This window comes from Marmota monax, unplaced genomic scaffold (assembly GCF_021218885.2).
Source record: "Marmota monax isolate L192 unplaced genomic scaffold, Marmota_monax_Labrador192_F-V1.1 WCK01_AAM20220418_F8-fsc00003, whole genome shotgun sequence".
NCBI classification, from domain to species: domain Eukaryota; kingdom Metazoa; phylum Chordata; class Mammalia; order Rodentia; family Sciuridae; genus Marmota; species Marmota monax.
In genome coordinates, this window is record NW_026694084.1 from 30,175,054 (window position 1) to 30,198,661 (window position 23,608).

General features: G+C 53.8%; 1 long non-coding RNA gene across 1 annotated transcript; it reads right to left on the reverse strand.

The window, feature by feature from the left end:
• Positions 1–1,033: 1,033 nt before the first annotated feature.
• On the reverse strand, positions 1,034–4,028 carry LOC124106982 (uncharacterized). Its single transcript, XR_006856252.2, has 3 exons — positions 3,671–4,028; positions 2,360–2,529; positions 1,034–2,041 (listed from the first exon to the last, which is right to left on the reverse strand). It is a non-coding gene; the product is annotated as an uncharacterized LOC124106982 (long non-coding RNA).
• Between the last annotated feature and the right edge of the window lie 19,580 nt (positions 4,029–23,608).

A 23,608-nucleotide genomic window follows, 5' to 3' on the forward strand; every position in this document is an offset into this window, starting at 1 on the left:
GCTCGGATCACTCACTGACTTTCCCAAATGACTAGTGGACAGAAAAGGACTGGGGCTGGCACACTGGGTAGCATCGACCTGGAGTCTGAGACTGGCCACGGATTTCCAGTGGGCCCCTGAGCTGTCTCAGCCTCAGGCCCCACCTGTGAGATGGAAGAACAAGGACCCCTCGCCCTCTCCCTGGTGGCTGGAAGGAGAAATGATATCAGGCTTTGGTCCCATCTACCACTCTCTGTCCTTGTCGTTTGTCCACAGTTTGAATAAGAACTCCGACATGGCAGTTTCCTTAAGAATGGACTCCTTAGCAAAGTGTGGTGGCGCACGCCTATAATCCCAGCTGCTCGGGAGGCTGAGGCAAGAGGATTGCGAGTTCAAAGCCAGCCTCAGTAATTTAGCGAGGCCCTCAGCAACTCAGTGAGACCCTGTCTCTAAATGAAATACAAAAAAGAGCCAGGGATGTTGCTCAGTGGTTAAGCATCCCTGGGTTCAATCCCTGGTCCATCATTGACCCCATCAGAGGCCACTATCCAGTCCCCCTGGACTCTTGGCATTGAGGCTTAGAGTTAAACTCAGGAGGCATCAGGAGTTAACAGGCTTCCTGGATTAGCCACAGTGTGGGAAGGTGCATCCCCATTTCCAGGACAGATTTACCAGTAAATTCACGGCCCCCTCTGTGAGTGGGGATTGTGTCCATACCTCAGCCAGTGCCACCACTTTGGCAAATTCGCCCTGTGAATTTGGAGATGTAGTGTTGCAACTTGGTCTTTGAAGTATATGTCTGTGCGCATGGCGTAAAACACATCCCCTTTTAGAGTTCATCTCTTCTTGGAAAGGCTAAGGCTGTTTTCCCGAGGGAACTCAGGGTTGGCACCCCAGCTCTGCCCCTTGGTGGCCGTATACTTGGTGCAGCTTTATTTAGTCCCTTGGCTTTGGTTTATCTGTCAAGCGAGGGTCATGGTGAGGCTAAACGGGAGAACATAGGGAGAGTGTGACGTGTTCAGTAAGTGGGCGCTCTCATTGGCAGGGTCTCAGGCCATAAATATTTATTGAGTATTTTCCGTGAGCCCAACATCTAGGATCCTGGGAACAACACAGACAAGAAGTGAGGCCCACAGACAGGAAGCTGGCAGAGGAGGAGCAAAACACTGAAGGGTGAGGACCGTGCTGGGCAGGTGGGGAGCAAAGGAAAGGGCAGAGGGAAGGGAGGGGTCAGACCACCTGCAGGGGAGAAGGCGGGGAAGCCCAGGCCTGCAGGTCCTGGGGAGGTGTGTCCAGCCTGCTGCTGCTGCGGTGCCACCTGGGCAGGCTGGGCACCATCCTGGGGGTGCCCCAAGGGGCTGCCCCTGGCTTTGTCTCCAGTTCTTCCTGGGGACACTGCTGGTCTCTGGGGCTTAGGTCTGGCCCCAGCTCTTCCCTGTTCAGTTCCTGCCCTTCCTGTGTGTTCTTCCCCCTGCAGCCTGTCCCCTGCCCCGACACTCTGCCTTTGGACCAAACAGAATGACCTGCCTCTCTGGAAGCTCTGGGCCCTGCCACCTGGCTTGGCCCTCTGCCTCCTGAGTCTCCGCTCAGCTCCCCTCTCCTCACTGCTGCCCGCCTGTGGTTTGCATTTGGATCTCTATCTCTGGGTTCCGCCACCACCCGCCCCCCGCCACGGTAACACTGAACACGGAGTTGCTGTGGATCCCACGGTGCCACAGGTCAGGGCTGCCGTCTGGGAGACAACTGCAAATAAATACTCACTAGAGGAACCATAAAAGCAGGACATGGTCCCCTCCCTCAGGGCCATATCTCCTCCCAGCCTGCCGTGGGCTCTCTGTCCTGACCCTGCTGTTCAGGTCCCAGGTCAATGCTTAGCCTTTCAGGGTTGCACAAGGGATGGGTGCATTTCCTCTTCCTCCAGAAGCTTCTGGACAGAGCAGACGGAGGAAGAAGCCCAACCTTCCTCAACAGAGGAGGCCAGAGGAGCGAGGGTGGGAGGGGAGCTTCTTTCTGGAGGGGCAGTCAGTTTGTTTCTCCACAAATCAGCCAAGGAGCCAATCACCTGGGGACACGAAAGACATCGCAGCATTCTAGAATTGTCATGTCTTTCATTAATTTCTAGACCCCCTGTGAGATAGCGAACATGGAAGCAAAAGCTCAGGAAACCCCCGTGAGAAAGAGTTAGAAAAGAAAGGACACCCCCCCCCAAAGGCCCCCCCTCTGTGGGTCGAGGGCTGAGGCCAGCTCACTGTGCAGCTGGGCCTCAGCCTTCCACGGGGACCTTGGGCTCGGGTGAAAATATCACACGTTGCAAATGCCTTGAATGCTCCTGGCCACCGGGGCACCCTAGCTAGGCTGGCTTGCCAGGGCGCACACTCACCTTAGCCTGCAGTCGGCGAGATCCTCCCACACGGAGCCTGCTTTAGAGGGAAGTGCAGAGCATCTCAGGTAATGGTGCACCACAGCTGTTGTCTCTCTCCCTCCATGATGTGGGGGCTCACTGGGAGCTGCCCAGCCTTGCCAGAGAGGCACCCACCTGATTTCACTGGCCTGGGAAAAGAGCAAAATCTGAAGTATGATTTCCACTGAATGCACCTTCTTCATATCACTGTAAAGTTGGAAAATTGAACCATCAAAAGTCAGAGACCAAGCTGGGGAGATAGCTCAGTTGGTACAGTGCTTGCCTCGCATGCACAAGGCCCTGGGTTCAATCCCCAGCAACACACCACACACACACACACACACACACACACACACACACAGTCAGAGACCACCAGGCTAAGCGGCACATATGTATGATCCCAGCAGCTCAGGAGGCTGAGACAGGAGGATCACGTGTTCAAAGCCAGCCTCAGCAAAAGTGAGGCTCTAAGCAACTCAGTGAGACCCTGTCTCTAAATAAAATACAAAATAGGGCTGGGATGTGGCTCAGTGGTTGAGTGCCCCTGAGTTCCATCCCCAGTACCAAAAAAAAAAAAAAAGTCAGAGACCATCTGCATTGGGCTCCACCTCTGCTGGACAGTGACCAGGGCACTGGGCATGGAAAGCCCCCTGTCCCTGTGGGACCCAGCCTAGCAGGGCTGAGGCATGGACAGGACCGGGTGCAGGTGAGGCACTTGGGAAGGCTCCTGAAGCACAGTTTCCCAGCTGATGCTGTTGTGTTGACATCCTTTCTACTCTGCTTTCCCGGGGTGAGCTGATAATGGATGTGCTGCCTCACAGGGGCTCCAGGGCTGCGTTCCTGCTGTTCTGAACACGAGGGGTCTGATTCCACGGAACATGAAGAGCCGAGGAGAGATCCGCGATCTTCTCAGCCCTTGCAGTGTCCCCCTGCCCCACAGCCCCTTGTGCTCACTTCCCCAGAGTGACCGGGAGCATCTCTGTGAGGGTCACAGTGAGTCCCTCTCCTTCCCTGGGGCAGCTGGCTCCTAATGACTGGTAGTGGGGGTGGAGGGACAGAGACCAGCTCTTTAGGCTGAGAACTCGGTTCCAGTCATGTCCCCCGATCAGCTGCGGTCACCCTCACAGATGTTCCGGGAATACGCCTGACACACCTCCCCCGTGCAAATCTCCATCTCAGGGACTGTTTCCAGGGAAACTGACAAACCCGTCTTTCAGAATTGCTCTGCCCACCCTGGTCCACTCCATCTTGGCCCCCTGGGATGCGGGGCTACCCTGGGAGTCCCCATACCTGCCGTTGTGCGCATGAAGGAATCTGTTGGGAAGGCCGAGTGACTGACCTCTCATGGCCTCCGAGGACAGAGAGTGTGGAGGCCATTGCCACCCCGAGGGAGAAGGCAACCTCAAGATTTCCAGGCTGGAAAAAGTTCTCATTCTTTTTGGCGTCTCCATCCAGCGCTTGGCAGCCTCCACCCTCCGGAAGCTCTTCCTCACTTCAAAACCGGAATCCCTCCTTCTGCGATGTGTCCCTGTTTCCTCTCCCTTTTTCCTCCACGGAGCTGTGTTCTTGCCAAGAAAGAAAGTTGAAGGGGAACAATGGCATATGGTTTTCCTATTAAGACTGTCGCCCACATGTTAGGGAAGCCAGAGGGAGGCGTTCAAATAAGGGCAACGGAAATGCACACAGCAGCAGCCTTCGGGAGTGATTTTAGAAAGGCCACCCAAATGACGTCCGGTTTATTAAACTTTTTGGAATATTAAGCATCTATTGCAGACCCCTGCACAGAGGCAGCCGACTGCAGGAGGGCCCGGGATTGGAGTCTCAAGACATGCATTCAGCTTTCCTCCATCACTCACTAGCAGAGTCTTTGCTTCTCAGAGCCTCGGGTTACAATGGGGGACTCCAGCCCAGCCATGTCACAGGTTTGTGGAGCATTAACCTGAAGGTCGAAAAAACTGTGGAGCACTGTAGCAGTGTAAATATCAAGACTGAAGGTCTGAATCATTTTCTGAACAGCTACTAGATACATGCAAAGTCCTACCACTTTTTTTTTTTTGAGAAACTGACAAACTGCTACTGAATCTCACAAGGAAACGTAAAGGACCTGCAATAGCCAAAATTGTGTGAAAAGGAACAAGCTTGGGAGACAAGCTTCACCTGACTTCAAGTCCGATTCTGAGGCAAACGGATCCAGGAGACAGAAGGGTCCAGAAACAGATCTACACATAATATGGGTAGCCGATTTTGCAGGGGAGGAAGAAGGTAACTGATTTTTTTAAAACCAAGGTGCAAAAGTAAATGTGTGGAGAAAAGACGAGCTTTTCAACAAATGGTGCTGGGAAAACTGGGTATTGTGTTCTAAAAAATGAGCTTGGATCCAGGCCATATGCAAAATCTAACTCAAAATGGATCACAGGCCTAGATCTAAAACTGAAGACGATGAAATTTCTAGAATAAAAAAAACATGGAGGAAACCTTTGTATCCTTGGCCTGGACAAAGATTTCTTAGCTATCACCCTAAAAGAATAACTCATAAATGAATAAATTGAACTTTAAGTAAATTTTTAAAAATTTTCTGCTGCTAGAAGATACTTGAAAGAATAGAAATATAAACACAGATTGAGAGAACAATTTTGCAAATCACAGATCTGATAAAGGGCTCAGATCCAAGGTTGATGGTGGAGCTTAGTGGTAGAGGGCTGGCCTTGCCTGCTCGAGGCCCTGGGTTAGATCCCCAGGACCAAAAGACAAAAAAGGGCGGGGAGATGCTTATACCCCAAATATAAAGAACTCTCAAACTGAATAAGAAGGGGAAAACCCCAATCATTAAAAATGGGCAAAAGGCTGGAACAGACACCTCATCAAAGAAGATAAATGACAAGCACCTTGAAAGATGTTCAACATGGCTAATCAGGAAATTGGAGCAACCAGAACTTACATGTGCTGAGAGACTATAAAACAGTCTATAAAAGAGGCTATAAAAGAGTGGCCATGGCCACCTGTGGTCCCAGGTGCTCAGGAGGCTGGGCAGGATCTAGCCATACCCCTTGAAATTTATCAGTGAGGAATGAAAACATATACCCACATATAGTCTAGATCACGAATATTCATAGCAGCTTTATTTATAATAGCCACGAACTAGAAATAATACAATATCCATCAGCAGGTGACTGGATGAGCACACTGTGTGCCCCAGGTAGGGCCCTCTGCACAGTGGGCTGGGGTGCCCAGTGCTGAGCAGGAAGGCTGGGCAGCCTGGAGTGGAGATGCTACGCTGGGCCTGACTCTTTAACCCTGAACTGGCCCAGTCTTTCTCGGGGAAAGGGGGCAGCAGTGTGGGTCTAAAGCCCGGGGGTGAGCACTGGCCTGGCCCTCGCTTGCCGTTGACTGAACCTCTCTTCACAACAGAACAATGAGTCCCCTGCAGCACCCCTCCTCAGAGGGGTCCCAGTCCCCGACCCTCCCACAGAGCCTTCTCGGCTAGCTGTGTTTGCCTCCTTACCTGGCTGCTTCCTGGGGATGGCAACCCCTTGTCCATCAGTGCCCCAGCACCTGGCATGCAGGTGTTCAATAAGGATTTGCCAGTGGATAGAAGCACCTACTGTGTGCTAGGCATTTGAAACATGAAAGTTCATCTAACTTCCTAAATTATGCTGCAAGGTGCATCTTATTGTCCCCATTTTAGAGATGAAACTGAGGTGGAGTGGATTGACTCACATGGTCAGGGGCAGAAAGAAGACTTTTAGGAAGTGGTCCTGGGATGGGAACCTGGCTTTTCAGACCCCAGGCCCCTTAGCCTCCTGCCACACTGCGTGCCCCCAGCCTCTAACGTGAGGGTCCTTGCTGGCAGCTCCCAGGGCCCCATGGAGAGAGTCTTGGAAGGCTCCCCTTGTCCCCAGCGGGGCTGCTCCTGGGCTGCTGGTGATGGAGCTTTGTGGCCATAAGTGGGTGAGCTCGTTTGGGGAGGGGTCCAGGGCTGTGGCTGGCGGGTGGCCTTGCGTTGGCCTGACTGGTTGGTGCGTGGGGCGTGCCACCTGCTCGAGAGCCTGGCTGGGTTTCTTGCAGGTTCCCACGGAGATCGCCTTTCCTCCCTGACCGGGTGATGATTCTACTCACCCCTCAGCCGCCAGCCCGGCCGAGTTACTCAGGGGAAGACAGAGCTCATAATTATTTGACTAATCCTCATGTGGCAACACATGGGAGGTTGTTTTCTTAGCGCAAGGCAGGGCCTGAGTGAGGGCTTTTCTGGCTGCAGCCTGACTGTCTTTGTCTGCGGCTTGGACCCGGGATCCCTCTGGAAACCTGCTCCGGCCCAGGACCTTGGCTTCCTAGGGTCTCCATACCCGCTGGGCCTGCATGGCAGAGGGCCTGGACCATCACTGCTGTCACCACCGACTCATGACTTCCCCACAGCTCCCAGGCCAGCAGCCCACAGTCCATGTGCAGCATGACTGTGCTCTCTCAGGCTCCAGGGAGATGCCCCTGACTTTTCCAGCCTCTGGTGGCTCTGAGTATTCCTCGGCTGGTGGCTGTGGGGCTCCAGACTCTACTCCCCAATTCTATGGCCTGTGTCTCTGTGTCTCTTGCAAGGAGACCCAACACCAGACTCAGGACCTATCGGGGGGATCCAGGGATCTTAGCTGGAGATCCTTAACTTAATAACATCTTCAGGGGCCCTTTGTGCAGATCTGACCACAGCCGGGGTCCTGGTGGACAAGCATTTTGAAGAGACTGACATTCAGCACATCATGCCCCAGGAGCAGCCGTGGTCAGAGCCAGTAAACGGCAGCTCCCTCCTTGCTAGATGCCTCTCTCCCTTGTCCCTTCCCCTCTACCATCCAGGCCTGGACCTCCCTTCTCATTCTTATCTCCTCTCCTCTGTGCCTCCGTGCCTCCAGAGTGATTTTTCTAATCCTCCAATAACCCCGTTCCATTCCTGGGACACTCAGTCCTGGAAAGGCAAGTCCAGCTTCTTCTGTGCAGTGTTCGAGGCCCTGCCCTGCCGCCCGGCCTCTGTCCAGGTCACTGCCTATGTCTTCCACCTGTGCGTCCTCCTTGCTCTGGGCACAGCAGAGCACGGAGCGAGAGCATGAAGCTGCCCCCGACGAGCCCAGGAAGAAAGGAAAGTGGGGAAGGGTCCCTCAATCCCCCGCCAGGGCGTGCCCCGGTGACCTAAATACCCCTCTCCAGTCCCCACCTCCCCCAAATCCCACCACCACTCCCGCACTAGACTGCTCTGGGGATAGAGGCTTTAGCACATGGGCTGTTAGGGAACGTTCGATATCCCAACTGCAGCAGGCATTAAAACAAACAAAACTCAAAAAAAAAAAAAAAACACCCTACTTCCAACTATTGACTGGTATTATAAAAAGAAGGACCTGAATGTCCCTGGAACAGGAAAGACACAATCTCAGATAAAGGTCCTCTTGAAATAGAGCCCATTAACTCTAGGAAAATTCGCCATAGTCTTGTTCTTTTTCTCATTTACTGCAGTTGAGAGAAAGGACTCTCTATTCCCACAGCTCAGCTCTTCTGCAGAAGCTCTTAGAATCCTCTGGAACAAGCTCCGATACCTTCAATGGTTAGTTTTATGTCAGTGTGGCTGGGTCTTGGGATTCCCAGGTACTTGGCCAAACAATATTTGGTGAGAGTGTTTTTGGAAGATTTTGACCTTTAAATCAGTAGCAAAGCAGTTTGTTCTTCCCACTGTGGACAAGCCACCCCTAATTAGGGAGGCCCCAAGGGAGCCACAGGTCCCCCTCCCTGGGAAAGAGGGGTTCCTCCTGCCTGTTGACCTCGGAGCTGGGATGGCGTTTTAGTCCCTAAATTAAGACTCAGAAGGAAACTTCAACCCTTGCTGGGCCCCCAGCCTGCTGGCCTTCACCTGGGAACCCACACCGCGTCTCCAGTCTGCCAGGTGCTGGTCTTGGGGCTTCTCAGTCTTCCCAACTGCACCAGCGATTCCTTATTATAAGCAGTCTCTCTCTCTCTCTCTCTCTCTCTCTCTCTCTCTCTCCTCTCTCTCTCTCTCTCTCTCCCCCCCTCGAACTCTGACTAATCCACAATGAGTCCCCCACTCTGGACTGAATCTGAGCCTCTGGGGATGGAGAGGGACAGGTATTATAAAAACCTCCCGGGCAGTTCTAATGTCTGTCTGGCCTGGAAGTCGCTGAGTTAGACACTGCGAGTCCTTTGTCCCTCAGATGGGCAAACTGAGGACAAGGGGAAGCAGGTCAGGGGCAGGACAGGCTGGGACAGGACTTTGGAGCCCCCCAGCCAGACCCTGTCCCCCCACCTTACCATTCAACCAGGAGGCTGTAAGTGGGGTCTGGGCCTCCCTGGGCCTGCAAGCAGCAGCTCTAAGACAGCACTGTAGGTCAAGGTCAGTGGTGAGCAGTCGGGAAGAAAGAACCCTGACACAGCACATGCAAACCACCACCTTGAGTGACTTTGTCCTGGGGTTTCTTTTGACTCAGGCACCACAGTGACTTATTACCTCTGTGAGAGACAAAGCGGCCCTGACAGGGGGTCTCCCTGGAGAGACTCCTGAGTCCAGCTGCAGATGAAAGTTCCAGCTGACTCCTCGTGCAAGTGCGCCCACTGCCAACTGTGACCTTGAGATGAGCTCCTGCACCTGGGGTCCTTGAGAGATGTCACTGATATGCGACAATGCTCACCAGAGCCAGACAGGAGCTGCATTCAATAACTGATTGCTATTATTGTCACCTTAATTATCTTATCAATAAGACTTACACACCAGGTACTATTTGAGGACCTTATAAATATTAACTCATTCAATTCTCATCACAACTTCTTAAGATGGGCACTATCATCCTCACTTTATAAATGGGGAAGCTGCAGCACAGTGTGGTGAAGCCACTTGCCAAGGTCACACAGCTAGGAAATGGCACAGCTGTGATTCAAACATCAGCAGGAGCGGAATCCTGAGTTTTAGATGCTCCCGAGCTGCGTCCCTTCTTTCCTTCCCACCCCCCCTTCTTCCTCCTGGGCCTGCCTTCGTGCTGCTGTGCTGCCTGCCGTTGGTCCACGGCAGGTGTCAGTGGAGAGGACTGAGAAGCAGGTGAGGGGGGCTGGGGGCAGGACCTGGGAGGGGTCCTGAGCTGTGCAGGTGTGATGGAGGTGTGTCAGGGCCGGAGCTCTTCCCACCTCCGGGGATCCCTCAACGGGAGGGTGCTCCTTTATCTCCACAGAAGAGCCATTGAGGTTCCAGGGAGTGGAGGTCTTCACCCCGCTCCTGGGCTGCTGCAGAGCAGGGCTGGGGAGCCGCTTGGGAGGGCCGCCTCGGCCTGGGGCCCTGGGCAGGCACACTCTGGCTGCCCTTCTCTGCCACCTACCCACCAGAGGCCCTGCACGTGGCTAGACACTGGGACTACACTGGTCAGTGAGCTGGATGTGGCCACTGGTCTGATAGCTCTTATAGCCACAGACAAATCATTGCACAAATAATTCCTCCCTCCCTCCCTCCCTCCTTCCCTCCCTCCCTCCCTCTGTCCCTCTTTCCTTGGTCCTAGGGACTGAACCCAGGGTTGCTGAACTGCTGAGCTCCAACCCCAGCCCTTTTTATTTTTTATTTCAAGACAGGGTCTTGCTAAGTCGCTCAAGTTGGCCTTGAACTTGTGATCTCCCTACCTCAGCCTCCGACTCACCGGGACTGCAGGCCTGGGCCACAGCACCTGGCATTGCACGGATGATTTTCCTAATGTGGCGCCCGTGTGCCTCTGCTTTGCATGCTTACTGAGGGCGCTGACCTGTTATGTCCCTGCTTCCTGGCCAGGAGCAGTACACACTGCTGCGTCTCCCTGCGTGTTCCAGCCCGACCTGGGAAGGTGTTCACCATATTGCGGAGCCTCCCCATGTGCTGGGCAGAAGCCCCGGGCTTCCCACCCCACCCCTGCCTCAGACAAGGTGGCGTGTGGTTTTGGCCAGGGAAAGGGACCCCTGGTGTTTCCGGGGCCCTCCCTCCCCTGCCCCTCCAACCATCCCTCTGGCCTCCTTCCTGTGCAGGCACCTCAAAAGCAGACACCAGCCTGTGTTCCCTGGGGAGCCAGGAAGGGCCGGCTCAGAGCCCCACTGCACAGCTGCCTTCCCTGTCCTCCTGGAAGTGCTCAGACCTATGCCCTGGCTCTCTGCGGGCAGAGGCAATGCACATAGGGACTGGAGGGCTTAGTCCTTGGGCTTCACAGTGAGCCAGACACAGATAGCTACCAACAGTCCCTGGCCCTGCTCCCTGCTGCTGTGTGACCCGGCCATTTTATTCAACCTCTCTGAGACCTCTGGACGGAGAGCAAGGACCTCTCCCTGAGCTCGGTGATATCTGAGTGCTGCTGTGTCTGCAAGAGCCTGCCACACAGAGGGCTCACCACAGGAAGGCCATGCAGACGATGACGATGTGACAGGTGACAAGGATGAATCATGTGGAGCAGTGCTATGATGTCGATATTGGGTGTCCCCCCAAAGGCACAAGCGTGGGACAAGGCTGGAGAGCTGGGAGGGAGGGGCTGTGAGAGCCTCCACCTGATGCCCGCCTCCGTCCCTGTCGGAGCCTGAGCGGGTGACGGGGTGCTGGAGCCAGGGTCCTGGGGCCTGTCCTGGGGTTTATACTTTGTCCTCATTGAGCAGAGCTCTCTGCTTCCTGGTGCCGTGTCCCCAGCTGCTTCCCTCTGCCACACCCTGAGCCCTGGGGAATGGACCCCGCTGTCTCCGGACTGAGTCCCCAGATAAACTTTTCCTCCTCTGCAGTTGTTCGTCAGGTCTTTGGTCACAGCAGTGACAAAGCTGATCAACCAAGCCGAGCCCTGCAGATGTGGGAGGGGCCAGACGGCGGAGGGACTTCCAGGAGTGTCCTCCACGCCTTCCCGCAAACCTGGCCGTGGCTCCAGTGAAGGAGCCTGCGTGACCCAGCTGAGTGACCCCGGCCTTCTGGACCCCCACCTTGGTGGGGGGCAGCCCACCCGAGGGACGGGCTCCATGGCTGGTCAGAAGGCGAGGTGACAGTTCCTTTCCAAGGGACCTTGCTGACAAGGTCCACCCCCCCAATGTCTAGCTGGGCTGTGCATGTGTCCCCAGCCCTGGGAAAGCACCGCCACTGCTGTCACTTACTGCATGGGGGACACCCTCCCTGGGGCAGAGTGTTGTCCCCCATCTCTGAGGGTCTGAGAAGGGGAAAGCAGTCGTCAGGAAGTCGGGGAGACTTTGGAGACACTTCCCGAGACTGTGCACGTGGGGCCCTCTCTGTCGTTCGGACAGCTCCGCTTTAGCCCCTTCCACAGAGGAGGACTCAGAGACGTGCAATTGAGGATGGGCACAGGGCAGGACTTGGACCCCCATCTTCCTGCTTGATGGCAAAACAGGGCTCTGGCTAAGATCCCAATGTAATCACAGAAAAGCCGGCCATAAGCCAACGCCCCACGTTCCTGGGGCCCTCGGGTCTGGTCCCTCTGGAGCCACCTCCTCCCTGGGCTTCACAGGAACCACTCTCCACCTGGAACTCTCTCCCACACCTGGCAAATCCTCCTTAGCCTTCGGGAGCTCCCCTGGGTGCCCCTTCCTTCCCAGAGAGGCCAACCAAGGAAGCCTCTAGAAGAAGCAGCCAAGGGAGTCGCCTGGACTTTGGGGCTCCTTTCCAGACACGGTAGGAAAACATGGCGGCAGGGCTGGGGACCACTTGGCTCCACAGCTGCCCCACCAAGGCTGCATGTGCCTTCGAGGCAGAGACCGTAGTAGGCCTGCAGTCCTGGAGGCCCTATCCCGGTGCCTGACACATAGTAGGTACACATGAAATGCTTGAGGGGGGACCCCCTCCTCGGGACACTTCCAGGCTGTTTCGTCCCCTGCCCACTTTTCCCAAGGTACAGGGGCTGGTGCTGGTGTGTGGTTGGGGCAAGCGCAGCCACAGGGTGTGACCTGGTGCACACGTGGCCCTTCAAAGCTGAGAGGAGCCCCTGTGGAGAGTCAGCGGGAGCCTCTGTCCACACAACAGCACACGCACATGGCTTTGCAGGCCAGCCAGTCTCTGTCATGGCTACTCTGCCGCTGGAGCACCAAGGCAAACATAGAAACCATGAAAGCAAGTCATGTCCGTGTTCAATAAAGGTTTATTGACAAAGCCAGGACGTGGGCCACAGTCTGCCGATGAAACAAATTATCACCAATTCGGTGGCTTCAAACAAACATAAATGAACTTCCTTATGGTTTTGGAGGTGGAAGCCCTGAACAGGTCTTACTCAGGTAAAATCAAAGGTGGGCAGAATCTGTTCCTAGGAAGGGTTTCAGGCAGAGGCCACTCTGGGCTTCTGCCAGCTTCTAGAGGCCACCAGTGTTCCTTGGCGCCTGGTCCTCTTCTGTTGACTGCATAGCTCAGACCTTGCTTCTGGTGTCACCTCTCTGACAGCCAGTACCAAATGGCAGCTCTGTGGGAGAAACTGACCTGGGCACCCCAGCCCCATGGAGCCAGCCTGCTGTCACACCATGAATCCCGTTAAGAAAACTGCAGCCGGGCATGGTGGCTCAAGCTTGTAATCCTAGTGGCTAGGGAGGCTGAGGCAGGAGGATCACGGGTTCAAAGCCAGCCTCAGCAATTTAGCAAGGTGCTAAGCAACTCAGTGAGACCCTGTCTCTAATAAAATAAGATTTATTTTATTTTAACTTATTTAATAAAATAGATTTACTGGGGATGTGGCTCGGTGGTTAAGTGCCCCTGGGTTCAATCCCTGGTAACCATATAGAAAAAAAAATGCTAACTGATCCCAGCCCAAACTGCTAACCCCCAGATTTGTGAGCTAGTAAATGACTGTTGCACTAAATTTTGCAGTATTTTTTTATGCAACAACAAATGACTCATATAAAAACCAGCATTTTGTGCCCTTCTGTCTTTTTTCTGTCTTGAGACTGGATGTGATCTCTTGAGCTACAGCAACCATCTTGCAATCTTGAGGGGAAAGACCAATTTTAGAATCACAGTGTGATGACTTTGATACCACTGTGCTACCCAAACAGCAGGAAATCATGCTCAGTTTTGAATTTCTGTGGGGTGTGCATGCGTGTGCACATGCGCGTGCAAATAAACTCCTGTTTATTATAATATCATGATTCTAGCTTCTTGCAAACTAAACTTCTAACTAAGACATGGCAAGCGCCCAGGTCTCTGAGTCAACCGGGGAAGGAGCTGGGTGGGCAACAATGAAGAGGACGAGTGATGCTCAATGGGGGGGGGCCTTCGTGACCTGGGTCCCAGCATGTTCTGTTCCCTCTTCTTAACCTTGACATGCTTCCAGCACAAGCTGCCAGGGAACTTCCTTCCGGTGGAGAGCGTGGGAGGGGCGGGTGAGGAGTGCCTGGAAGGGCCCCGAGTCCCTCTGGCCGGCAGGACCCGAGCTCTTGTCGCCTGGCCAGGCCCTCGGTGAGGAGCGGTGACTCACGGCGTTATGAAACTCCAGGGCTGGTGCTCCTGACCTCGCCCTCTCCGACCCTGGCCCGGAAGATGTCAGGAGGGGCTTGGCCCTCAGCGAGGGGCGGCGGGCAGAGGAGGATTCCGACTCAGGAAGAGCCCTAGGCTCCAGGTGGAGGCCGGGAGCGTTCCAGAAGAAAACACCCCTAGTAGGCCCAGTGGGTCCTGGGCCTCTTCTCCTGCCCCTCCTTCCTTTCTAGAAGGTTCAGTTCAATGTGGGGCAGGAGAGCCCTTCCCCAGCCTCACACACTCCTCTTTTAATCCCCAGGGGCCCTTCTCTTCTGCGATTTGCTGTGTCCTTGCTGAAGACCCTCTGCAAGTGGGTCTTTAAGTGCTTATTTAACAGATGAGGAAACTGCTCCGAGAGGGTGGGCGGCTTCTCAGTGGCACAGCTGGGTGAAAGCCCAGGCATTCCAACGGCAGAGCTCCAACTCCAAACTGTAACCCTGAAAGCAAGGCTCAGAGAGGTTCGCTGACTTGCTAGACGTTGCAGAGCCGTGGTTTGAACTTGGGTTCATCTGGCTACAGGCCCTTGTATTTGCCTTCTTCCCGCCACCTCTACCTACCTCAGAACCCTCTTAAGAGCGCCACCACCCCAAGTGTTGGAGCATGAGGACCACAGCAAGTCTGAAAGTCAAGTCTGAACCTTTCTGCCGTTTACTCTAAGTGGCTTTGGACAAATCATTGTCCACCTGTAAATTGAGACTTGTCCTGGCCCCTCCTACCTGGAGAGCCTCAGGACCAACTGGCATGGGGGAGCTGGTGAGCGTGGGCGGACCGTGGGGTGTCCTTGCTCCCAGCCTGGGGGTCACTGTTCTGCGGCGTGGCCTGTGACCTGCAGAGTCGTTCCCGGCAGCTGGAGCAGTCTGGGGTTTCCTGCTGCTGCTCCGAGTCACCACCATAAAGTGCACCATAAAGTGCTCAGGGATGTGAGGGTTTTGCAATCAGTGATTGCATCAGGAAAACTCTCTGAATAGACTCATTCTACCCTCTTCCCGCCCAGGTGCTGGCTCAGCCAACCGGAGGAGGTCGGGCTCTGCAGGGAAGGCAGGAGGTTTCCTTTCCCACCGCAACGTGACCCTGGGTCTCCCCCAAACACCCCGGGCAAGGGCCACTCCTCTGAGGGGCTTGGAGAGAAGCAGGAAGCTCGGGTGGAGAGTTGGGTGCAGAGGATGGTGCAGGAATGGAGTGGGGGGCAACTCCCTGCCCTGTCACTCATTCTCTGTGACACAGGGCAAACTGCACACCCTCTCTGAATCTTGAGAAAGGGAATCATAGTTTAACTCGGCCTCATAGAGAGGTGACGAGGATTAAGCAGACCATGTGTGTGCGCGGATGCATACACACACACACACACACACACACACCTCACTTTTTAATGACATCCTCAGTAACAATAGCCCCATCATTGTTATTACTATATCTGTGACTCTGGTGGCCTGGTTGACCTCAGAAGCATTGTGGAAAAATCCAGCCCTGCACCACGACCTTGAACCCATTCCCCTGACCTCCCTGAACTTCATCTTTGGGCTGAGGCTCCGCCCACCAAGTCTGTGGGACAGTGGTGTGAATTCAGCACGAGATGGGCCTGCAGGACCCGCCCATCGCCTGGCGCAGAGGAAGGACCTCAATGGCGGTCTTTATCATGGCCGGGCTTGGATGGGACTGGGGGAAGGGGAGCCTGGGGAACAGAGGAGGCGATTGTAGAGGTGAAGGGGGAGAGCCCCCGCCTGGCAGACCCCAGTGGACCCTACTTCCACTGTATTGCTTACAGAGGCCTTTATCCTTCAGGGAGGGGACCTTGGAGGCTGCACCCCCCAACTTTCCCATGCCCTCTGTTCACTTGCAGGTTCCCACCCAGGGCCCCAGAAGCAGTTTTAAGCATCTCCCACCCCAAACCACTGATTAAAAATCATTGGTGACTGTTTTCGTCAGCTTTTTCTCTGCTGTGACTGAAAGACCCCACAGGAACAATTTTAGGGGAGGAAGTTTATTTGGGGGCTCCCGGTTTCAGAGGTCTCAGTGTTTGCACAGTCAGCTCCATCCCTCGGGGCTGGAGGTGAGCCTGAGTCGTGGGGGAAGGAAGCCGAGAGCGGGGAGATTCCACTTGCCAGATATAAACTATATACCCAAAGGCTCATCCCCAATGCCCACCTCCTCCAGCCACACCCCACCCGCCCTCAGTCACCACCCAGTTAATCCCATCAGGGGATTAATTCCCAGACTGGGTTAAGGCTCTCACAATCCTTTCTCCTCCGAACCTCCTTGCATTGTCTCACACTTGAGCTTTTGGGGGACACCTCACCTCCAAACCATAACAGTGATATGGACTCAAAACAGATGAGGCTGCTCACCGTCATGCCCCAGGGCAACAGGACAGCCCCGAAGCAGCGTGTGCATGAGCTGCCAACTCATGCCCTCTTCCTGGCTTCCTGTGCAGTGACCTCTTAAGATAGCTCCAAATGGGCCACAGTAGGAGAGGACTCCTAAACCCTACAACCCAGAGCTGACCCCCAAAATGTTTATCAGCACACCCTTGCCCCAGGGACTTGGATGTGGGACTGCAGTCTGGGGTAAGGTAGGAAATAGCACACCCCGGGGGATGTGATTGGTTCCCAGTGGAGGAAACAGGGGTGGGGGAGCTCCCCAAATCCCAGCAAGGTGACATGGAGCAACTTCTAGAACAAGAACTGGAGAGAGACGGCAATGTGGGAATCTAATCAAATGGTCTTTGGATTTGACCAGCCAAAGGTAGAAAGGGGTCTGGTGTGAACAGATAGAGAGCTGGCCAGGGCCAGGGGACGTCAACAATGCCCAAGCACTGCTGCCGCAACAGCCACCTGTCGCTTGCCTTCCTCCAGGGCCCCAACGCTCTTCTCTCTTGCAGCTGTAGCTGCACTGGGTCTACCACATGAGTTCCCGGGACTGAGCCACTGTGCTGGTTGCTTCTATTAGACTGAACAGAGACTGGGCAGCTGAAATAACAGAAAGGCATTATTATTTTTTTTTTTTCACAGTTCTGGAGGCTGAAGTCCAAGATCAAGGTGTTGGTAGGCTGGGTTCCTTCTGAGGTCTCCTCATTAGCTTGTAGATGGCACCTTATCTTCTGTCCTCACGGTCCTTCCTCAGCCTGTTATCTGTGTCCTGATCTCCTCATTTAAGAAAACACCCGCCAGATTGGATTAGGGTCCACCCATATGACCTCTTTTCAATTTAATTATCTCTTTCAAGGACCTGTCTCCAAATCCCACTGGGGATGGGCCATGTGAGGGTTCTAATGTTCCTGTGGGGTCTTTCAGTCACAGCAGAGAAAAAGCTGACAAAAACAGTCACCTCAAAGGCACAGTGGTTGGTTCAGACATGCATGAGCCCCAATTCTGATCAGCAGTGTGAGGAGGGTGTCTGCAGAGGTGGGTGGGGCTCGGTGAACAGTCTTCTCTGCTAAGGGAAAGAAAGCGAGGAAGAGGTGCCTTCCTCTTCCCTAGGATATCATGGTTACCCTCAGGCGTGAAACCTGCCCTCTGCAGTCAAGCTGAGCCAACCTGACTGGAGCTAACACCTGGGATGGAGAAGGGGGCCTGGCCCTGGTTGGCTGGTGAACCAACCCGCCCTGGAGCCACTCCCAGGTTGTCTTGTGGGTTTAAACTGGTTTAAGAAGTGGTTTGAGGCTGGGTGTGACGGTAGACACCTGTAATCCCAGCTACTTGGGAGGCTGAGGCAGGAGAATTACAAGTTCAAGGCCAGCCTGGGCCCCCTGGCTAGATCCTGTGTCAAAATACCTAGAAAGGGCCAGAGATGCAGCACAGAGGAAAGACACTTTCCTGTCCCTCATGAGGCCCCTGGGCTCGTTCTCCATTAACACACACACACACACACACACACACAGAAGTAGAGAGGTGTGGTGACACAGGAAAATGTCCTATTTGCCACTTGAAGCAAAGATGGAGAGGGGTCCACCTACACCTGTTCTCTCGGTCTTCCTGGGCTCAGAGTTGTCATTCAGTTAGATGGGCCATGTGACCTTGCTCTTACCAACATGATAATACATCAAAGGTGGGTGGCAGCTATGCAGTGGCCTCCTTCATCCACAGCAGATATATCCCAAGACCCCCGGTGGATACCTTGCTGGGACCAAGCCCTGCATGTACTTTCTTTCTCCTAATTTGTATATTTGACATGGTAAGAGGTTACAACAGCAGTAATAGAAAAGAAAGGTTCTAACAACATAGTGCAGTAAATGTTATTTAACCTCGACAATTGCTTTATTTCTAGAACTTTCCATATAGTATTTCTGGACCATGACTGACTACAGGTAATGAACTGTGGCTAAGAGGAGACTCTGCACTTGCCATTTCTGGGATGAGCACCTGCCTCCTTTGTGCTCTGTCCCCTGGAAGCTGGATGTGGCTGAGCCCTGCCCTTGACCAGGCAGGTGAGGTACGGGAGCCTCAGCACAAAAGGAACTTGTGTCCCTAAATTCTGCCATCCTGGAGTGGTCCCCTCGGAAAGTTACAGGGGAGAGGGGCGGACTCCCAAGTTCGACAGCCACTCCCCTTTGGCTGTCCTTGTTACAGCAGCAGAGCGCTGCCCTCACTAACACTCCGTCTGTGCTCCGCAGAGGGTGGAGGAGGTGTCCCCAGAGCAAACCGAATCAGAAAGTGCATCCTCCAGATGACTTTTCCCTTGGGGGCAGAGATGGCTCAAGATCCCTGGCTGAACACACTCCTTCACATCCGCCACAATTGCAGATTCCGTTTGTACAAGTGACTTTCTGGTAATGCGGCTTCCTGTGGGTGGCTCATCTGGGCCAAGTAATGTTTTCATTGATCTGCTGAGGCGCACATCCTGGCTGCCGGGTGGCTGCTCCGTCAATGTGCTTCTCTGTGTCAAGTTCCAGGAACCGCTCCCAGGGCTGAGCTCTGACACTGCTCCACTCCCTCCGGAGGACAGCTTCGGGTTCCAGGGGCTGATGGTGGCATCTTGGGGCAGAACTGGCCCCTCTCTCCCGCATCCCTCCCTCCTGTGTCTGTTTCATTCTGCTCCAGGCTCTCACATGATCCTTGGCTCAAAGTAGAAGCTGGATAGATGTGGACCTAATGACAAATGACTCTGGCCAAGGGTCCCTTCCAGAGCTCCAGGTTTGTCCCAAGATACAAAGAAAGGTCTTAAGACAGATTTTGGTGAATCTGCGTTTACAGGAGCTAGGTGCTCCTCCCTCAAGCCCCCAGGCGAGGCCACATGTCCTTTCATCTCTCTACAGTTTCCTAAACAGCAGGATGGAGCCTGGCGAGAGTGAGCCTGGGGCAGGAAGTGGAGGGAGGAATGAAGTTCCTTCAGTGGGCCAAACTTGAGTTTGAACTCTAACTTCCTGTTTTTCTAGCTGTGTGATTTTGGATAAGTTACTTAGGGTCTCTGAGCCTCCCTTTCCTCAGTTGGAAAGTGGAGATAAAAATCACTGTAGGCTGTCCTGAGATGAATGAGATGCAAAGTACAAAATGAGATGCAAAGTTCAGCGACAAGGCGTCAGATCTCAACATAGGGAAAGGCAAGTAGTCCACGGGTGGAAGTGGACCCCGGGAGGAGCTGACCCTACAAGCATGCTTCACCACCTTCCCCACAAAGCCAGGATTTTGTCTATCAAGTTACATAAAAGGCCTGTGTAGACCCTGGACAGCGGCCCATCCCTTCTCAGCTTGCAGTGACAGTTCTGCACAGCAGAGGGGAAAAGACAGCCAATGCCCCCCGCAATCAGCGACCAAGTGGCATTGGCTTCTCCCTTCAACTTTGGGTCTGCAGCTGCTCTCAACATTGCCCGGAGGAAGACCCACCCGCCTACACGATTTTAAAGAGGAATCCCCAGAACCAAACAGCCCTGGGCACGGGGCCTGGCTGCCTTGGGGAATGAGGGAGAATGTCTTGGCAGGCGGCCACCAGGCCCGGTGACACTGAGTGCGGGCAGGTGGCTCTGACGTTGCCTGCAGAGCTCAGATCACATTGCAGTAGGGTGGGGACTTTTTTTTTTTAATAAGAAAAAGGAAAAAGCAGCCCGTAGGATACATGTGGGGAAGCATATTTATATGCTTTTGATGAACGCTCTGTGTGTCAGGATGACTCAGGGTGGGGTGGAGCCAGCAAGGTCTGAGCGAGGCATCCCCAAATCCTGGGAGATGCTCCTGGGGTGGCAGGGCCCCTGTGTGTGTTTGCAGAGACCTTCTTTCCTCTCAGCTCAGCTTGCACAGATCGTGGAAGGACAGAAGGCACCCTGGGTGGCAGCCGGGGCTGCATGGAGCTGCAAGGTCACCCCAGCCTGTGCCCTGCTGGCCAGGCTCTGATGGGGTGGGGGGTACCCAAGCAGGGCGAGAGTCATCCTTTCCTACCTGTGCCTACAGTGTCCTCTGGGCTGGTGAGGCCCTGCTTGACAGACACCCTGATTCAGCCAGGATGGTTCCAGAAAATTCTTCAATTGTCTCTTGCTGGATAACAAACCACTCAAAACAGGGCGTGAAGCCATTCTGGGGTCAGGACAGGTAGGGCACATGTGGGTGAAGGGAGGGAGGAGAGAATCTCAGAGGAGCACTTCCAGGAAAACAGACTCAAAGGTCAAGAGGGCTCAGGCTGCTAACGTTAAGGGCCAGGTCGGGGTGTCAGACATGAAGAAGGAGGGGGACCACGCTCACCACGATGGACTTGCCTCACGTCCCAAGGAATCGCTGGCACTGGGATGGGCCCACAAATCATGGCTGAAGGTTGGATTCTGCCCGTGAGCTCCTGGTTGGTGACTGCCAACATTCATTAAAGGAATCAGTATAATGGACAGATGGGACCTCAGAGGTCACCCAGGCCAGGGATTCCAAGCTTTTCTCTAAGTAAGTAAAGTCCTTTTCTCAAACAAGATATTACGGAAGCATGACGTGTGACATTTGATGGAAATGAGAGCTGCTGGCCCAGGACTCTGCTTTCTGATCATTTGATCACAGTCTCCTGCTGTCTCATTGAGGTATCACCGTCAAACCCCAGGGTTCCAGGGAGCCCAGCTTGGAAACCACCAGTTTAACATGTTCATTCAGGAGAGGGAGGGAGGAGGGAAGGGTGCAAGGTGTGGTTCAGCGGTAAAGAACCTGCCTAGCACGCGCAGAGCCCCGGGTTCCATCCCCCGCACTGGAAGGAACATCAAAGTGTGAGGCCCTGAGGAGGCAAGTGACCTGCCCAAATCCCCCCTGGGAGTCAATGACCCCATCTCTCTTGACAGGAGGAGCCTGGTGAGAAGACAAAATGCGGGTACAAAGCTCTGCAACTGCCCGTGTTCTCCACTGCCCCCCCCCCCCACCTTTCCTGGGGAGGGCGAGTGGCAGGCCAGATGGGTGGCTAAGGGCTGTGCCAAGGGGAGTGGAGAGGTTGCCCAGCCAAGTGGTGGTTGCCCAGGTGCTGGCTGAGGAATTGAGGCAAAGAAGAACCCAGGGCCAGGGCACCAGGAGGACCCGCTGGAGGAGGTGTGGAAGGGCAGGGTGTGATGGACTGGGTGTGAGGTGCCCCCCAAAAGCTCACATGTGAGACAACACAAGAAGATTCAGAGGAGAAATGATTGGATTATGAGAGCCTTAACCCGATCCGTGAATTCATCCCCTGATAGAGATGGACTGAGTGGTAACTGGAGGCATTTGGGGTGTGGCTAGAGGAGGCAGGCATTGGAGCTGTGCTTTTGGGGTGTATATTTGTACCTGGCAAGTAGAGTCTCTCTCTGCTTTCTGATCACATGAGCTGCTTCCCTCCTCCACACTCTTCCTCCATGATGTTCTGCCTCACCCTAAACCCCGAGGAATGGAGCCTGCTGTCTATGGACTGAGACTTCTGCAATGTGAGCCCTCAAATAAACTTTTTCTCCTCTACAATTGTTCTGGTTGGGTCTTTAAGTCACAGCAGTGAAAAAGCTGATTAAAACACAGGGACTGTACTAAGGAGAGATGAGGTCAAGGGAGAGATGCAGAAAGTCACTGGAGGTGGCAGGAGGGTCCTGATGAAGGGCACAGGGATTCTCCATGGGCAACTGGCACCTCCCTTAGACCTGGCCATCTGGGCTGGGTCTTGCCTTCTTCCACCTCCAGTGACTCCCGTCCACACTGAACAACGTGGGGAAAGGGGGGTCCCTCCATGGAGCTTGTACCTGCCCTTCTCAGTCAAATTCCAGGTACCCTGGACCTGGAATTCTCTCTGCCCCCGAAGCCCAGAACTTGCTTCCAGGACATGGCGGTTCTGTTCCTGGTTCTGTTTTCTCAAACAGACCTTTTGACATGGCCAAGTAGAGCTCTGGGCTCATGGGTGGCCAAGGAAGGGTCATGGGGCAGCACCATTGGGATGTATATAAGTTGGGAGCTCAAATATATCTGTCAGGATGTCCCAAGACAGGAAGAGAAGGGGAGACTGACCAGAGACCAGCAGTCTCTGTTCATCCAGGATGCTAGGGTGGGCCAAGGAGGATCTCTGCTTCTACAATCAAGGAAAATAGAAGGGTTTAGATAGATTTTTTTTTCTTCATTAGGAGATTGGAGAGGTGCATAAAGTTGAAAGAGCATGCTCAGGAGCCAGTCAGGGTCTAATTTTAACTTTGCCAACCTCCCGCTGTGTGATGTTAGACAAGTAACTCAGCTTCTGTTGAGCCTCCATTTGTGCATCTGTACAATTGGTGGTAATAATCACTGTTTTATAAGATTGATTTGAATATTAAACCACTAGAAAGAGTCTAGTATATGGCAGGAACATCATCCATGTTTGCATCTTTCCTAGCTTTTGAAATACCATCTTCCCTAAATATGTTCCCAAAATTTTTCATTCTTTTTTTTTTTAAATTTTTTAAATTTAGGATCAGGGAACAAAATGCACCCAACCCACACCTGCCCTGTGTACAGTGGGCAGGGAGATGGAGATGGCAACGTGTGTCCCACTAACAACTCCCTGCTAAGAATTCCCCTGAACCCCACACTGACCGGAATCCTCAGAACCTTCCAGGGCTGCCGCCAGGCACCTGCCTGGGCACCCTGAGAATGAAGCAAGCCTGAGCTCATCAGCAGCCCAACCTTGTCCTGAAAAATCAATGCAGGTTTCCCCGTGTTATGTAACAGGCGAGTTCCTGAAAAGTTGGAGGTAAATCAATTTTTTCCCCAATTTACATGTAGTGAGCATCTGGTATCCGTTTAACATAGTACTGAGGCCACCTGAGACACACACACACGTGTGCACATGCATGCACACACACGCAGTCAGCTGTGATTCTGGCTTCCAGAGCCACCTTTAAATGCACTTAAAAGCTTGCTGACGGCAGCTTGCAGTGGAGCCCTGTATAAAGCAAATGATCCTTGACACGGGAAGAACCCCTTCTTAATTAACACACATCATTTACGTATATATTTATTTGTCACTTCGTTAAGGACCTCCTAGGGGAGGAAAAGTGGGTCTTTGTTATGCCCATTTTGCAGGTGAGGCAACTGAGGCACGTGAAGAGCAACTGGCTTCCTTAGGTTAGTATCTGAGGAGTCTGATGGAAGCTTAGTTCAGATGTCAGCAGAGAAAGCCCCAGAACTGAAATCAAGACCATCTCAGCTTACTTGTCCCTCGGCCTCCCTGGTCTCGGGCCCTGCAAGGCCCTTGTGCATCCTCCTGGGCACACAGGCCAGAGGCCCCAAAGTTTAAGCCTCTGCTTTGGCCAATGACTGACAGCCCCTTGCCTTCCAGGGCTGACGCCTGAACTCTCTGAACTCTGTGTCCTC